At 52.0% G+C, this 16,610-nt stretch overlaps 1 protein-coding gene across 1 annotated transcript in view; it reads right to left on the reverse strand.

The window, feature by feature from the left end:
* The window catches only part of ankfn1b (ankyrin repeat and fibronectin type III domain containing 1b), a 242,534-nt gene that overhangs the window by 113,754 nt on the left and 112,170 nt on the right, over nucleotides 1–16,610 (reverse strand). The gene's annotated exons all lie outside the window — the stretch shown is intronic.

Here is a 16,610-nt window from a genome sequence, read left to right on the forward strand (position 1 = left end):
GTCGTCATCCTTTTTACCAGCCACAGTCAGTGCCTGAATGGAGTGCCAGTCTAAACTTATCTTTCTGATCCATTCACGTCCCAATAACGGTGGTCCACCATCTTGCAGTATGTACAGATACAATTTCTGTATTTCCTTGCCGTTGTATTCGACAGGCACCCTTATTTTCCCTCTGGGGTATACTTTCTGCCCTGTATATGTCTTCAAGACAATGGATGTGTCTTTCAAGGGTATGTGTGAGAATAGCCGCTCGTAGTCTCGTCAATTCATGACGGTCAGGGCTGATCCTGTATCCAATTCCATTTTGACTTGGGACCCTGCTATCGTGAGGGTGACCCAAATGGTTCGGTGATCCTCTTTTGTGAATACGCTGTGTAGTTTGAGACAGCTTAGTCCCTTGTTCCCGGATTCACTATCGCTCTTCTGGTCTTCGGAACTACTGTCCGTCATCTTTTGTACTTTCCTGTACTTTTCCTTAGTAGTCTTTTTGTTGTCGTTAGTCTTCTTCCCGGACCTACAAACTTGTGCAATGTGTTCCATCTTTCCGCATTGCCTGCATGTTTTGTCCTTGGACCAGCAGTCCTTCTGGTCATGGGATGTTCTGCCGCAGCGATAACATTTTTCAAATCCCCGTGTCATTTCATGGGTGCCGTATTCCTGTGGCTTTTGCTGTATTTCCGCAGCTCCCCTTGCTGCTGCTTCGTACGATACTGCCACACTGAAAGCCTTATCTAGCGTCAGCTCTTTCTCTGAGAGTAACCTCTTCTGGGTTCCTTCACTCAGGAGTCCACAGACAAATTTGTCCCGTAGGGTATCTGCCAGTCCTGCTCCGAACTGGCAGTGCTTTGATAGCTTGCGTAGTTCCGTAAGGTAATCAGCATTGCTCTCATCTTTATGCTGATTTCTCTTGTGGAATTTAAATCTTTCTGCTATCAGCAGCGGTGTAGGATTTAGGTGTTCCTGTAGGATATCAACAATTTCATTAAAACTCTTCGCCATCGGTTTGACTGGAGTGATCAGGTTCCGCAATAAGCCGTACGTACTTGCGCCCATTAAGTTTAGTAGTACCGATGCCTTTTTCTCATCGGCTACTTCATTTGCCTTGCAATATACTTCGACTCTTTCCACATATGTGGTCCAGTCTTCTATTGCATTATCGACGGCAGCGATATTGCCAGTCTTCGGCATCTTGGAGATCTAAGATGGCGCCTCCCGCGCTTTGCCTTCTTCCACGATTGAACAAAATGACGCCTCCCGCGCTTTGCCTTCTTCCCCGCTCGATTAAGATGGCGCCTCCCGCGCTTTCTGTCTTTTCCGCTGCTGCTAGCGCTGTTGCTGGCGTTTTTATGCCTTGATGGTGACACCCTATGGTCTTCGCACACTTCCCCCCCGCGCTGCTACCAACGCCGCTCTCTGCGGTCCCCGTGGCAAACTGCAGCTCCTCGCGGCTTTCTGCACTTCTAATTTCTTTTATTTTAATTACTGTTCCCGTCGTCAGAGCAGACCCTCTGGGACACTTTCCTCCCTCTTCTCGGGTCTGTACACTGCCCGGCTTCGTAGCACCGGCCGCGCCCTGTGTGCTCCACCCTCTCTCTCTCTCTCCTCTTCCCGACAACGCTGCTCGGCCCCGTTGAAAAGCCACCCGATCGAGCTCTAGCCCGCCGCAGCCCAGGAAGGATCAGTGTACTACCTGCCACCAGCCCAATTAGCTGGAACACCATAGACTGGATAACCAAGCCCAGCTCTCAACAGCCTCTCCTGCAAATCTTCGAATTCGATGAATCAGAGGGCGGTTGCCCACGGTCGATGCCCGTTTCTTCTGTTTGTCTTTTTTTCTTTTTGGATTTCTTCCTTCTGGCCTCGACCTCTAACAACTTCGCTTCAGGGATAGATCCCCGTGAGGTGGTGCAGAACTGTAGGTAAGTTCGGATCTGTTCGTCGCCAGTGTAACGTCCGTGTGTAATTCAGACACGGACTGCAGAAGTTGGTAGTAACAGGTGTTTACTGAATGGAGACAAAACTGGAACTACTATACAAAGTTACTACACAGGCTTATATACAGGGGTGGTCACTACTGGTACTGCAGTATACAGGGGCTGCAGAATATAGTTCCTTCTTCAAGGTACATACACTACACAACCCTTATTGCTTCTCCATTCTGTGGGGTGTTCAGATGAGTGTTTCAGCTTGTGGGAATGGAGTTTCGATCTTAATCCTTAGGCTGTAGCAATACTGTCTCGAACAGTAGCTTACAGTTATCTTGCAGAAATCATGCTTCTCTGAGTGATATGATGAGGCTTTGTGTGCATGTAGGAGAGGGCTTTGATATCACAGTCACCATTTTCCAATCTGCACACACTGCATCGTATGGGCCATCAGAAATTCTCTTATCAAAGTCACAAATATATATCAATATATTGTAGGAATGTGGGTTCCTAACTAAAAGACTGAGTTCTACTCAGGCGATCAAACAAAACGAACTTTAATGAAACAAACAGGTTTTAACAAGAAACTGTAGGATAACATCGAATGTAGGTCTGCTCTCTTTGGAGGCCCCACGAGGACTGCCCCTGCAGTCCCGTGGCTGACGTCATGACGTCATCACATTTTCCCGCCAGTGGGGAATCACGTGATGAACGGCGTGACGTCATCACGTTTTAGCCGCACTGTTAAAGTAACCACGCTCTGTACAGTTAAACAGCATAAATAAAGATACAGACTCAGACTGTAGCTAACATGTTGTTAAAGGAATTATATACAAACGATCTGAGTCCTTTGGTGGCTCCGCCACATGCGCCCCCCCAGAATTGTCTTTAACAGCAAAAGTGAGGCGTCGAGGAGGCCTGACAAGTCTGTCCGAGTGACTTTGGTAACCCTGCAGAGGAAGCTGATGGACGGTGGTCGATCTGGTGGGCGGTTGTGTTTGAGCTGGCGTGGCGAGTGTGGTCGAGCTGGCGGGCGGCTGTGGTTGATCTGGCATGGCGGCTGCGGGCGGTCGGCCACGTTTCGGCGGTTGAGCGATGATGACTGGGCGGTCCAGGTCCAAGTGAGCCGGCTTCAACCGGTCCACCGAAATGTGATCCAGCTTTCCTCCGATGTCAACCGAAAAGGATTTGTCTCCGGATTCGATGACGCGGAAAGGACCAGTGTAAGGGGGCTTGAGCGGATCCCGGTGAGTGTCGTGGCGGATAAATATGTACTCGGCGTTCTTCAGCTTTGCTGGCACGTGGGAGCTCTGTAAGCCATGATTTGATGTAGGCACCGGAGCGAAGCATCTGGCCACTTCCTGGTGGCTGACAAGTTGCTGGGAGACGGACCATGGTTCTGTGGGAGAAGGGAGGAAATCCCCTGGTACTCGGAGCGGCTGGCCATAAACGAGTTCTGCTGAGGACGATTGCAGGTCTTCTTTGGGCGCCGTACGAAGACCCAAAAGGACCCATGGGAGTCTGTCCACCCATCCCGCACCTTGAAGACTGGCCCGTAGGGCGGCTTTAAGTGACCTGTGGAATCGCTCGCACAGGCCGTTCACCTGTGGATGATAGGCGGTGGTGCGATGAAGTTTGGTGCCGAGCCCCTGAGCTGCAGCGTTCCAGAGCTCCGAGGAAAATTGTGGACCACAATCGGAGGAGATGTCCGCCGGCACCCTGAAACGAGCAACCCAACAGGAGATGAAAGCTCTAGCGACGTCTGCCGAAGTGGTGGAAACCAAAGGAATTGCCTCTGGCCACCTAGTGGTGCGGTCCACCATGGTGAGGAGATGCGTATAACCATGAGAAGGTGGAAGAGGCCCCACAAGGTCCACATGCACGTGGTCAAAACGACGCTCCGGAACAGCGAACGTAGCCACTGGAGCTTTTACATGACGCTGGACCTTGGCCTTCTGGCAGACCACGCAGGTGTTGGCCCAGTCACGGACATCGAGGTGCATACCCTTCCAGACGAACTTCGCCGACATTAGCCGTTGTGAAGCCTTCATACCAGGGTGCGACAACCCATGTATGGCGTCAAACACCTTCCGGCGCCATGCGACTGGCACGATAGGTCGGGGAATGCCCATGGAGACGTCGCAAAGGAGCGTGGTGCCTTCGGCCTGGAAACTTACGTCGGTCACTTGGAAACTAGAGGGGACGGTTCTGTATGATTGGACCTCTGGGTCCGAGGCCTGATCCGCAGCCATGAGGGCGCAGTCAATCCCCAGGTGAACCGCATGGACCTTCGCGCGGGAGAGGCAATCCGCTACCAGGTTGTCCTTACCAGACACATGTTGAATGTCCGTGGTAAATTCAGAAATAAATGTCAGGTGACATTGTTGATGAGCTGACCATGGTTCGGCGGTCTTGGCCATGGTGAACGTTAGAGGCTTGTGGTCGACAAAAGCCGTGAAGGGACGTCCTTCTAATAAGAACCGGAAATGGCGAATGGCTAGAAAAAGGGCCAGCAACTCCCGATCGAAGGTGCTGTATTTTCTTTCATTTTTCCATAGTTGACGGCTGAAAAATGCCAACGGTTGCCACGTGCCATTCACCCACTGCTCCTGCACTGCGCCGATGGCGTAGTCTGACGCGTCTATGGTAAGGGCAATGGTGGCACCTGGAAGTGAATGTGCCAGCATGGTTGCGTTGGCCAAGGCACTCTTGGTGTTGACGAATGCTTGGTCCATCTCGTCCGTCCAGCTGATTGGATCCTTACCGGACTTGCCCTTGATGGCCCCGTACAGAGGCTGCATAAGCTGAGCCGCCTTAGGAACAAATCAGTGATAGAAATTGACCATCCCAAGGAACTCTTGCAGGTCCTTGATGGTTGGCGGGCGCAGAAAAGAGGTAACAGCTTCCACCTTTGTCAGTAAGGGGACGGTGCCGTCTGATGTTATACAGTGTCCCAAGAAATCGATCCGCTGCAGGCCGAACTGGCACTTGGCCGGGTTGATGATCAAACCGTGCTGACTGAGGCGCGTAAAGAGGGTACGCAAATGGCAGATGTGCTCTTCCTTGCTAGCGCTGGCGATGAGAATGTCGTCGAGGTAGACAAAGATGAAGTTTAGGTCTCGGAGCACGGAGTCCATCAAGCTCTGGAAAGCCTGTGCCGCATTCTTCAAGCCAAACGGCATGCGCAGGAACTCAAAAAGGCTGAAAGGGGTGATGACTGCGGTTTTCGGGACGTCTTGCGGGTGCACGGGAACCTGGTGATACCCCCGGACGAGGTCGACTTTAGAAAAGATAGAGTTTCCCGCCAAGTGGGCTGAGAAATCCTGAATATGCGGGATCGGGTACCGATCAGGAGTAGTGGCGTCGTTCAGGCGTCGGTAGTCACCGCATGGCCGCCAGCCGCCGCCCGGTTTCGGAACAATGTGGAGAGGCGAAGACCAGGGACTATTCGACCGGCGAATAATCCCCAGCCGCTCCATCGTGTCAAACTCCGCTTTCGCAGCCGCGAGCTTGCCGGGTTCAAGCCTTCTAGCCTGTGCATAAACTGGGGAGCCAGTAGTGGTGATATGATGCTCAACACCATGCTTCGTGGCCGAGGAGGAGAAAGTGGGCCTGGTCAGCTCCGGGAACTCTCCGAGGAGCTGAGTGAAGTCATCCGGAGATGGGAACGTGCAGGCGATAGAGCGCAACACGGTGGTACCGTGGTGGCATGGAATCGAGTGGAAGGTGGCCGCATTGATCAAACAGTGGTGCTGGACTTCGACAAGGAGGCCGTTGGCACACAGAAAATCCGCCCCTAGGATGGCCTGCGAGACTATGGCCGTGACGAATTCTCAATGGAAGCGCTGACCGCCGAAACACACTTGGACCCGCCGCTTTCGGAAAGTTCGAATGGCTGCGCCATTAGCCACCACAAGGGAAAAGCCATGGTCCCCAGCTTGCATATCGAGATTCGACGCAGGTAGGATGCTACACTGCGCCCCGGTGTCACAAAGGAAACGTCGACCCAATAGGGAATTGGTGATGTAAAGAAGTTTCCCCGAAGATCCGATAGCCATCGCAGCCGCTGAGCGCCCGTTAGACCCGGTCCTCCTTCGCCAGGAACGCTGCAGGAGTTTTGGGGTTTTTTGGGCGAAAAGCTGCAGGGAGAGCGGCAGCGTCGTGCTTTCGCGCCAAAACGGGCATGGTAGGAGCACCAGCCCGTTGCAAAAGGAGCTGGAGCCGCGTCTGTGGGGGATGGGCGTCCCGTGGCAGCGCAGCACTGCTGGGTTACTGTGAAAATCTTACCTGCTTCGGCAGCAAGCTCGGCGCAGTCTGTGACCTCGGACCTGGCTAGGGCAGCCTGTACCTGCTCTGGCAGTTGGCAGAGGAATAGCTCCCGGAAGAGGAAGCATTCCGGTTTGGCACCTAAGAGCGTGAGCATTTGGCTCATGAGCTCGGACGGTTTGGAGTCCCCGTGGCCGGGCATAGCGAGGAGCCGGCGAGCGCGTTCTGACTTCGAGAGCCCGAAGACTTGTAGCAACCGCAACTTTAACGTATCATACTTGCGGTCAGTAGGAGGACTACTGAGGAGGCTGACGATCCGCGAGGCAGTGGCGCTGTCGAGGGCAGAGACCACGTTGTAATAACGGGTCTGATCCACGACGATGTTCCTGATGGCGAACTGGGCTTCAGCCTGGATGAACCACGTGGCTGGTTGTTGCTCCCAGAACTGTGGCAGTTTCAGAGTCACGGCGTTCGTTTCCATGCTGAAGATCTTCCGCGAAAACCGTTCACGAAAGTCGGGGTCACCAATGTAGGAACATGGGTTCCTAACTAAAAGACTGAGGCCTAGAAATTCAGTATAGCCACTTTTGGGGCGGTAAAGTCGGGCGGCCGCTAAAGTTTGTGCCCGGCGCAAAGTCGCGCCCCCTTCGCCGATATTCAGTCGCATCGCCCCAAGAGGTTGCTGCTGCGCTAAAACAGGCGATGCACGACTATCTTTAGGCGCTAAGCCGGCGGTGCTGAGCGATACCCCCGAGGCCGGACGCAGCGCCGGTGCGGCGAGTTGCTGATTGACGGCAGACACTCTGGCGCCGGTCAGCTCTTAAAAGGGGAGGGTGGATTTGTTTGCCTGCCACGCCCTGCGCACTGCAGCCCTCAACCTAGGTCTGGCCACTTCAGCTTCACCTGCACAATGCCCAGGGCTATGGAGAAGGCCAGGGAGAGAGCGCAGCGCTTCAGCGACGGTGACCTGAGGCTGCTGGTTGGCGGAGTGGAGCGCAGGCGCCATGTTCTGTTCCCAGAAGGTGGCAAGAGGCCGCTGCCCAGCACCTACCGGAAAGCCTGGAGGGAGGTCTCAAACAGGGTGTCTTCCAACAGCGTGGTTGCCAGGACTCCTGTGCAATGCCGGAAGAAGTTCAACGACCTCACTCGGGTTGTCAGGGTGAGTACCCTTTCCAGTGTCCTCCTCATCCCTGCATGTGCACCTCACTTTATGGGCAAAGGGACCTGAAAGCCCTAATGGCCAGCCCTCATCCAGCAGCTATGGGACTGTCATGAAAATCACTTGCACATTCAGCACTTTACACACTGTACAAGCTATTCGACCATGGGAGGCATTGCAGACAAGATCAGGGCTTCACACTGTCAGGGCCAGTCCACCATGGGAGGCATTGCAGACAAGATCAGGGCTTCACACTGTCAGGGCCAGTCCACCATGGGAGGCAGTGCAGACAAGATCAGGGCTTCACACTGTACTTAGAGGCCGTCCTTTCTCTTGCAGGCCAAGGTGGCGCACAACCGGCGGAAATGAATTGACACCGGGGGAGGCCGTCCTGACGTAAAAGAGCTCTCCGACCTCGACCAGCGTGTGGAGCGCATTATGGCAGGCCGGCTGATTGGATCCGTCGCCAGTGGAGATGCCGACCCTGTTCTGGGCACCAATGGTAAGGGCATCACCTTTTTGACCTCGCTCATTCTACTTGCGCCTCAGATCAGCATCCTTTGCCACTGTCCGACCAATGCAGTGAATGGCACCACTCATGCCTCCCTCGCTGCCGCCCTGTCCTCACTCTAAAGCTACTCTTGTGCCTTCCTGCTTTCAGATGGTGAATCGCCAGGTGAGGAGGCGGGCCCTCAAGCTGCCACTGTCAGCGCTTCGGAATATGAGGAGGAGGAAGAGGAAGCCGGCCCATCAGTGCCACCCTCAGCCGCGCCAGCCCATGGCGATGTAGGGGACACGTCTTCCCTGGAGGGGAGCCGGGGGGAAGGGTCGGAGGAGAGTGAAGCTCTGGGGCCCAGCAGCCTGCAGCAACGCGGGAGGGGTGGGGAAGCTCCGCGGACTTCTCCCCAGAGGGTGAGTGCGGCCTCCAGTCCTGCGACGGTCAGCGCAGAGGAGGTGCGGCTCCTGGACAAAATGGCCGTCCAGGCTGAGCGCAGGCACAATGAGCTCATGGCTGCAGTGGCAAGGATGCCTGACTCCATTGAGTCTTTGTCAAGGAGTGTGCAGCAATTTGGAGCAGCACAGGCCAGGAGTCTACAGGACTTCGCGGCAGCACTGGCGGCGTCGAGCCAAGTGCTCAGTCGTGCCGTCCATTCACTGGCTGTTGTCATGCAGACACAGACCAGGCCCACACGGGCACTAACTGCTGCCACCCTCGCTGGATCAGCCAGGCATCGCCAGGGCACTCGCCGCGCAGCAGCAGCCCAGCAGCCTGTTCTTCAGCTGTTTGCTGCGCATGCTGCAGTGCTGGCCCGTGCGAGTGCCAATGTGTCAGGCGACCAGCGAGCACCTGCGATCTGCCAGGTTGGCACCATTCCTGCAGCCGACACTGCCACTCCGCCATTGCAGCTGCCACGAGCCGCTGGACAGACTGCTGCCGCCCAGCCAGAGTTGGAGCAGTCAGCAGCCGGCCACTCCAAGGCCAGAGCTGGTGCAGGCCAACCCCCAAGGGCATCTGCCGTCTCGCCATCTGCCCCTCAGCAGCCTTCCCCCAGCCTTGCTGCAGCCACTGGGCTCCCATTGAGGAGGAGCTGCAGGGCGGGCAGGGGCCAGGCAAGGATGCGAAAGGCATCGCCCTCGCAGGGCAAAAAGTAGAAGGTATGCACAAATGCCTGGTGCTTTTTGTAAGGCCGAGATTGGTGCAGTTGTGTTTTTGTAAGGCCGAGACTGGTGTCTTTCTTTCTTTTTGTAAGGCCGAGACTGGTGCAGTTGTGTTTTTGTAAGGCCGAGACTGGTGTCTTTCTTTCTTTTTGTAAGGCCGAGACTGGTGCAGTTGTGTTTTTGTAAGGCTGAGACTGGTGTCTTTCTTTCTTTTTGTAAGGCCGAGACTGGTAGTTTTGTGTTTTTGGAGGGGGCTTCTCCACATGAGGATGTAATGTGGGAAGGGCAGAGGTTTGCAATAAATTATTGTTGTTAAATTGCACTGTGCATGGTTTTTTGGTTAAGTCCTGGTTGCCCTGCTCGGCTGAGGGCTTGTGGAGCGGCTACATTCATCTGCTGACATTGGCACAAGCCATTCCCTGAGAGGGGGCCTAGAACCGACGTTCAATAAGCCGACGACGGGCGGCCCTTGCACTTTCTGCCTCCCTCCTGTGCTGGTCCTCCTCCTCCTCCTCCTCCTCAGGTGGTCCTCCAATCTCTGGTGGCAGTGGCTGAGTCCTGCGGATAGCCAGGTTGTGCAGCATGCAGCAAACGACCACGAAATGGGAGACTCGCTCCGGCGAATATTGTAGGGCTCCACCGGAACGATCCAGACAGCGGAACCGTTGCTTCAGGACGCCGATTGTTTGTTCGATGATGTTCCTGGTCGCTTGATGGCTATCGTTGTATCCCTCTTCAGCAGGGGTGCTGGGCGCACAGAGCGGGGTCATCAGCCAGGTACACAAAGGATAGCCTTTGTCCCCGATAAGCCATCCTCGTGGGTGAGGCTGGGCCTGGAACATGTCTGCCACAGAAGTCTGTCGCAGGGTGAAGGCATTGTGGCTGCTGCCTGGAAAGCGAGCATTGACAGCTAGGATGAGCTGCCTGTGGTCACACACCAGCTGGACGTTCAGCGAATGGTAGCCCTTCCGGTTGCGGTAATCCTCGGCATTCTCCAGAGGTGCCCGCAAAGCCACATGCTTGCAGTCAATGGCGCCCTGCACCATGGGGAAGCCCGCGAATGCTGCAAAGCCCATTGCACGCTGTTGCTGCTTGGCAAGGACGTCTCCTTTTGAAAAGGGCATTGGTCACCTGGCAGATGCAGCAATGCACGGCAAACTGGGAGATGTTGGAAATGTCCCCAGTAGCGGATTGGAAGGAGCCAGTGGCATAGAAGTTGAGAGCCACCGTCACCTTCACTGCCACCGACAGAGACGTCCTGCTCCTCAGCTGTGACTGGAGATCACCGCCAAGCAGGTGGCAGATCTCTGTGACCACCTCCCTTCGGAATCGCAGCCTCCGAACACACTGCTCGTCAGACATGTTGAGATAGGAGAACTGCTGGCGGTATACCCTGGGTGGGTAAGGCCTCCTTTCCCGATGCCTGTTGCCCCCTCTCCGTCTAGCCAGGGCTGCCACTCAATTCAATTCAATTCAAATCGCTTTATTGGCATGACAAGTTACATCTTATGTTGCCAAAGCATCGGAAAACATTCATGTTTGTTCACAAAAATACAGATCTATCCATACAGTGCATAAACAGATATATCCCTGAGTGTATAAATATATACTTTCATATAATTTATATATACTCTTTTCTTATATTTACTGGTTGTCCCTCTGTTTATGGCAAGCTGTAACATAGTGTGCCGCTAGTGTTATGCAATTTCTCTCTTCCCCTAGTAGGTATGGGAGTTTTTGGTCGTCATTCAAATTTCTGAATTCCGGGCATATTTTTGTGAATTTTGGGTAGAAATTCTCCCTTATGCCCTGATATTTTCTACAAGCTGTGAGGAAGTGCATCTCTGTCTCCACCACTCCCTGACTGCAGTGAGAGCATATCCTGTCCTCTCTTGGTAGCCGGGTCTGTCTGTGTCTACCTTTTTCGATCGCCAGGTTATGTTCACTAAGTCTGTGCATTGTCAAAGTTTTTCTCAGTTTGCTATCCTTTACCATGGTCAGGTAATCAGCCATGTTGTATTGTCTGTTTAGGGCCAAGTAGCAATTGAGTTTGCTTTGGGTTTTTGTTGTTTCTGCCCAATATGACAGGTATTTTTCCTTTTGCTTAGCGACGATTGTGTTGGGTCGAATTCTTTGTGTTACGCTGTCACTGTCCTGGGGCTGGCCACTCTCTCACGGCGTCTGTGAGCCCTTTGGATGTAATTGAGAAAGCCAGCATTTACACCCATTGCAGCCCCCATAATATGCTGGCAAACAATGAGATGTCAATGAAGGCAAAGACAAGTGGAAAGCTGTGGCCTGAAGCCACAAGTACCTGTCCAAGTGTTGGGCCAAAACAGAAAGCTCTCTACCTTGGTCTCTCTGCAAAGGTCCGTCTCTCAAGAAGGAGTGCTGCGAAATGGCAGCCTTTTATAGTGCAGGAGGAGTGCCCTTTAATTTGCGCCCCCCGCGTCCCGCATCGACTGAGCACCGTTCCACTCTAACAGTCGCTAGGGACGCCAGGTGCACAATGGGGCGTTGCGACTGAATTTCCGGTTGGGGGTGCACAAAGGGCGTTGCACGAGGAAATGACGTCATGATCTGCGCGCGCAGCTGAGCACGCGCAAAGACTTTGCACCGCCGCTAAATCTTGAGTGAAGTTGGGGCGAGGCGCAGATCGCGCTGCACCCGGCCGCTAGCCGCCTAGTGCCCGACATCTACTCCTCCTAAGGCGCTACCGGCTGGCGCAACCAACTGAATTTCTAGGCCTGAGTTCTACACAGGCGATCAAACAAAACGAACTTTAATGAAACAAACAGGTTTTAACAAGAAACTGTAGGATAACATCGAATGTAGGCCTGCTCTCTTTGGAGGCTCCACAAGGACTGCCCCTGCAGTCCCGTAGCTGACGTCATGACGTCATCACATTTTCCCGCCAGTGGGGAATCACGTGATGAACGGCGTGACGTCATCACGTTTTAGCCGCGCTGTTAAAGTAACCACGCTCTGTACAGTTAAACAGCATAAATAAAGATACAGACTCAGACTGTAGCTAACATGTTGTTAAAGGAATTATATACAAACGATCTGAGTCCTTTGGTGGCTCTGCCATAATATCATATATATCAACGATTTGGATGAGGGAACCAAATGTAATATTTCCAAGTTTGCTCATGACACAAAACTAGGTGGGATTGTGAGTTGTGAGGAGGATGCAAAGGGGCTTCAAGGCAGATGCAGTATAACGTGGATAGATGCGAAGTTATCCACTTTAGTAGGAAAAACAGAAAGGCAGAGTATTATTTAAATGGTGATAGATTGGGAAATGCTGATGTACAAAGGGACCTGGGTGTCTTTGTACACCAGTCACTGAAAGCAAACATGCAGGTGCAGCAGGCAGTTAGGAAGGCAAATGCTATGTTGGCCTTCATTGCAAGAGGATTTGAGTACAGGAGCAAGGATGTCTTACCACAGTTGTACAGGGCCTTGGTGAGACCACAACTGGAGTATTGTGTGCAGTTTTGGTCTCCTTACCTAAGAAAGGATATACTTGCCATAGAGGGAGTGCAGCGAAGGTTCACCAGACTGATTCCTGGGATGGCAGGACTGTCGTATGAGGAGAGAGGCCTGTATTCACTAGAGTTTAGAAGAATGAGAGGGGATCTCATTGAAACGTATAAAATTCTGACAGGGCTAGACAGACTGGATGCAGGGAGGATGTTTCCCCTGGCTGGGGGGTCTAGAATGAGGGGTCACAGTCTCAGGATACGGGGTAGGACATTTAGGACTGAGATGAGGAGAAATTTCTTCACTCAGAGGGTGGTGAACCTGTGGAATTCTCTGCCACAGAAGGCTGTGGAGGCCAAGTCACTGAATATATTTAAGAAGGAGATAGATAGATTTCTAGACACAAAAGGCATCAAGGGGTATGGGGAGAGAGCGGGAATATGGTATTGAGATAGAGGATCAACCATGATCATATTGAATGGCGGAGCAGGCTTGAAGGGCCGAATGGCCTACTCCTGCTCCTATTTTTCTATGTTTCTAAATAACATCCGATGTGACTGTGACTGTGGTAAACTATTCCACCTCGTCCTTCGCGACCTGTCTGCAGCCTTTCACACGGTTGACCACACCATCCTCCTTGAACACCTCTCCACCGTCGTCCAGCTGGGTGGCATTATCCTCGCCTGGTTCTATTCTTATCTATCCAGTCGCAGCCAGAGAATCACCTGCAATGGCTTCTCTTCCTGCTCCCGCACCGTTACCTCTGGTGTCCCCCAAGGATCTATCCTTGGCCCCCTCCTATTTCTTATCTATATGCTGCCCTTTGGCAACATCATCTGAAAGCACAGCACCAGTTTCCACATGTGCGCTGACGACTCCAAGCTCCACCTCACCACAACTGCTCTCGACCACTCCACTGTCTCTAAATTGTCAGACTGCTTGTTCGACATCCAGTACTGGATGAGCAGAAATTTCCTCCAACTAAATATTGGGAAGACCGAAGACAATGGCTTCGGTCCCCACCACAAACTCCGCTCCCTAGCCATCAACTTTATCCCTCTCCCTAGCAACTGTCTGAGGCTGAACTAGACTGTTTGCAACCTTGGTGTCGTATTTGACCTTGAGATGAGCTTCCGACCACGTAGCTGCACCATCACTAAGACTGCCTATTTCCACCTCATAAAATCGCCTGACTCCGTCCTTGCCTCAGCTCATGTGCTGCTGAAACCCTCATCCATGCCTTTGTTACCTTTAGACTTGACTATTTCAATGCACTCCTGACTGGCCTCCCATCTTCCATCCTCTGTAAACTTGAGATAATCCAAAACTCTGCTGCCCGTGTCCTAACTTGCACCAAGCCCCATTCACCCATCACCCGTGTGCTCGCTGACCTACATTGGCTCCCAGTTAAGCAATGCCTCGATTTTAAAATTCTCTTCCTTGTTTTTAAATCCCTTCATAGCCTCACACCTCCCTATCTCTGTAACCTCCTCCAGCCTTACAACCCTCTGTGATATCTGCGCTCATCCAATTCTGGCCTCTTGAGCATCCGATTTTAATCGCTCCATCACTGTGCCTTCAGCTGCCAGGGCCCAAAGCTCTGGAATTCCCTCCCTAAACCTCTGCGCCTCTCTTTCCTCCTTTAAGACACTTCTTAAAACCTGCCTCTTTGACTAAGCATCTGCTCTAATATTTCCTTTTGTTGCTTGGTGTCAAATTTTGTTTGATAACGCTCCTGTGAAGGGCCTTGGGATGTTTTACTACATTAAAAGGCGCTATATAAATGCAAGTTGTTGTTGTTGTTGCTCTCATATCAACAGACAAAGTTGAAGGGCAGGGAAAAACCATTTGGTCCATCAAGCTTCCCCACACACCATGATGGCTGGAGCATTAGGACTAGACACTTTCTAACCACCAGCAGCAGCCGTAATCTTCTGGGAGAGGCATAAATACAGGGGGAAAAGGCCAGGGCCAAAAAGGGAAAATAAATCTGGAAAATTGCTCTCTGATCCCTCCCTCAGGCAATCAAAACCAGTCCCGGAGACCACATTGAGTCCATTAACCGCATGGAGTCCAGGAAACCGCATGGAGTCCAGGAAACTGCATTGAAGGGAGACCCTTCTCCTCCCTGAATGCCCAGGGTTTCAGCACAGCATGCAGGGTGCCAATTTCCAACTTCGGATCTAAATCAATTCGAAATACGTAGTTAAGCTATTGTGCAAATACCCCCAAAAGGCAAGTGTTGATAGCACTCAATTCTTTGCTGTAAGCTCATTTGCATAATTATTCTCAATACCATATGCAGACTAAAGAGGAGAAAGCTTTTTTGGTGGGAGAGGAAAATTGTAAGTCAAATTGACAGGGATTGAGACAATTAAAGAGAGGTGTCACAATAGGGGGCAAAAATTTAGAAAGCCTTTAAAGGGCTCTAAAGGTATTACAAATTCATTGGGAGCAGAGGATTAAGAAGTGGGGCAAAAATGAATGGGAAGAGACAAGGAACCCTAGGTGTTGGCATGAGTCTGCAGGCAAGTGACAAAGCAAACCAGCACCCGAGCCCCTGTTTGATGAAGTGGAGGTAGTGGTACAGGAGCTGGGTTGCCCTCTGTGCTCCTCCACAATACCATCCCCACAGGTGAGTATTTCAGCAGGCCTGCTAGGAGGTAGAGCCAAGTTTCAGGCCACTAATGCCCCCGCATGCTGCATGGAAGCCGCAGATGGCACAGCTCTGCATCTGTCTCTCCGCTGTCCCGTATCCTGAAAAAATAGGTCTTTGCTGGGCCTGCAGAAATGGTTGGTGGGTGCAGCAACATTGGCTCCCAATCACCCTGGCATGCCTTCTTTCTTACAGTACCATATAAAGCATGACATGCTGTAATTGGGGTGCTTCTCAAGAACCATCCAGCATCACATTTGATAAGGCATTCACATATTGTAATAAGGCCATCAGAGGTCTCATGTACCACTTCCTTTGGGAAGAACAGCTTCCACCAGCACCATGTCTGTTACAGAGAAGTCATTTCACTTATGTTGGTGCCCCCAGGAGGTCGTGAGCATCTCTTGGGCAGCTGGAGCTGCCTGGAAACCCTCCCTAGGTCCTTCTTTTCTTCTTAACTTGCAGGATTGCCATTGGGAAACACACTGGCATCAGTAATGGTGCTGGGGGCAAAAGCTAAACATTTAGGAACAACTGACACAAAGGCTTATGACGGTCTAAGAGCCTGCAGGAAATAAAAACACAGAAACTATTCAAAAGTGTCCAGAATCAACCAAAAAATGCTTAGATTTGTGGCCTTTAAATGACCTCCCACAGGAGATACCACTCCAAGCAACCCTGGATGCAAGGCTTCCTGGGTGCGCATTGGACTTGGCATCCAACACATCTGCCAGCTGGGAAACTGATTGGGGATTTCCATGGCCTCCTTTTAATACATAAATAGGTACATGAGAGAGAAAGGAAAGAAGGATCTGCTGATACGGTAAGATGAAGTAGGGTGAGAGGAGGCGCGTGTAGGCATTGACATTGGCATAGACCTATTGAGCCGAATGGCCTGTTTCTGTGCTGTAAAATTCTACATAATAAATGAAGCTCTAACCTTTGCATGGAGCTTCTACTGCCCAATCCAGGCCTGATCAGAAACTTAAAAAGGGCCCACAAATGTGGTCCATTACACCATTTGCAGTAGGTAGGACATACCAGGGACACTAAGCTGCACCTCCTGAGGCCCATTCTGATTTTTTGCACTTCTTCCCAATTTGTTTCCTTCTCCTTCTCCTGAAATATCCCACAGGTACTGGCAGCCCTCCCTCACATGGCCATTCTTCATGCAGGAGCCCAGACAATGACATGATTTGACTGTGGCATTCTTGGCTGATTTACTCTTCCCTAGACAGAGACAGTGAGGTCAACTGTAACATCCATCCTGCTGTCACAGCTGTGATCAGATACCTCAGCACAGACTGCAGTCCTGATCCTTGGACATTATGGTCCATAAGATACGATACCACTTCTACTATTAAGCATCAGCTCAGCTGAGACTCCCTTATTTAAAAAACAAGAAAGATTTTTGACAAGCTACGCATTGACAAGGCTACGATGGAGCTATCTGTACTCA

The sequence above is a fragment of the Somniosus microcephalus genome, chromosome 11 (genome assembly GCF_052327205.1).
Source record: "Somniosus microcephalus isolate GS21.2 chromosome 11, FLI_Smic_1.0, whole genome shotgun sequence".
Taxonomy (NCBI): domain Eukaryota; kingdom Metazoa; phylum Chordata; class Chondrichthyes; order Squaliformes; family Somniosidae; genus Somniosus; species Somniosus microcephalus.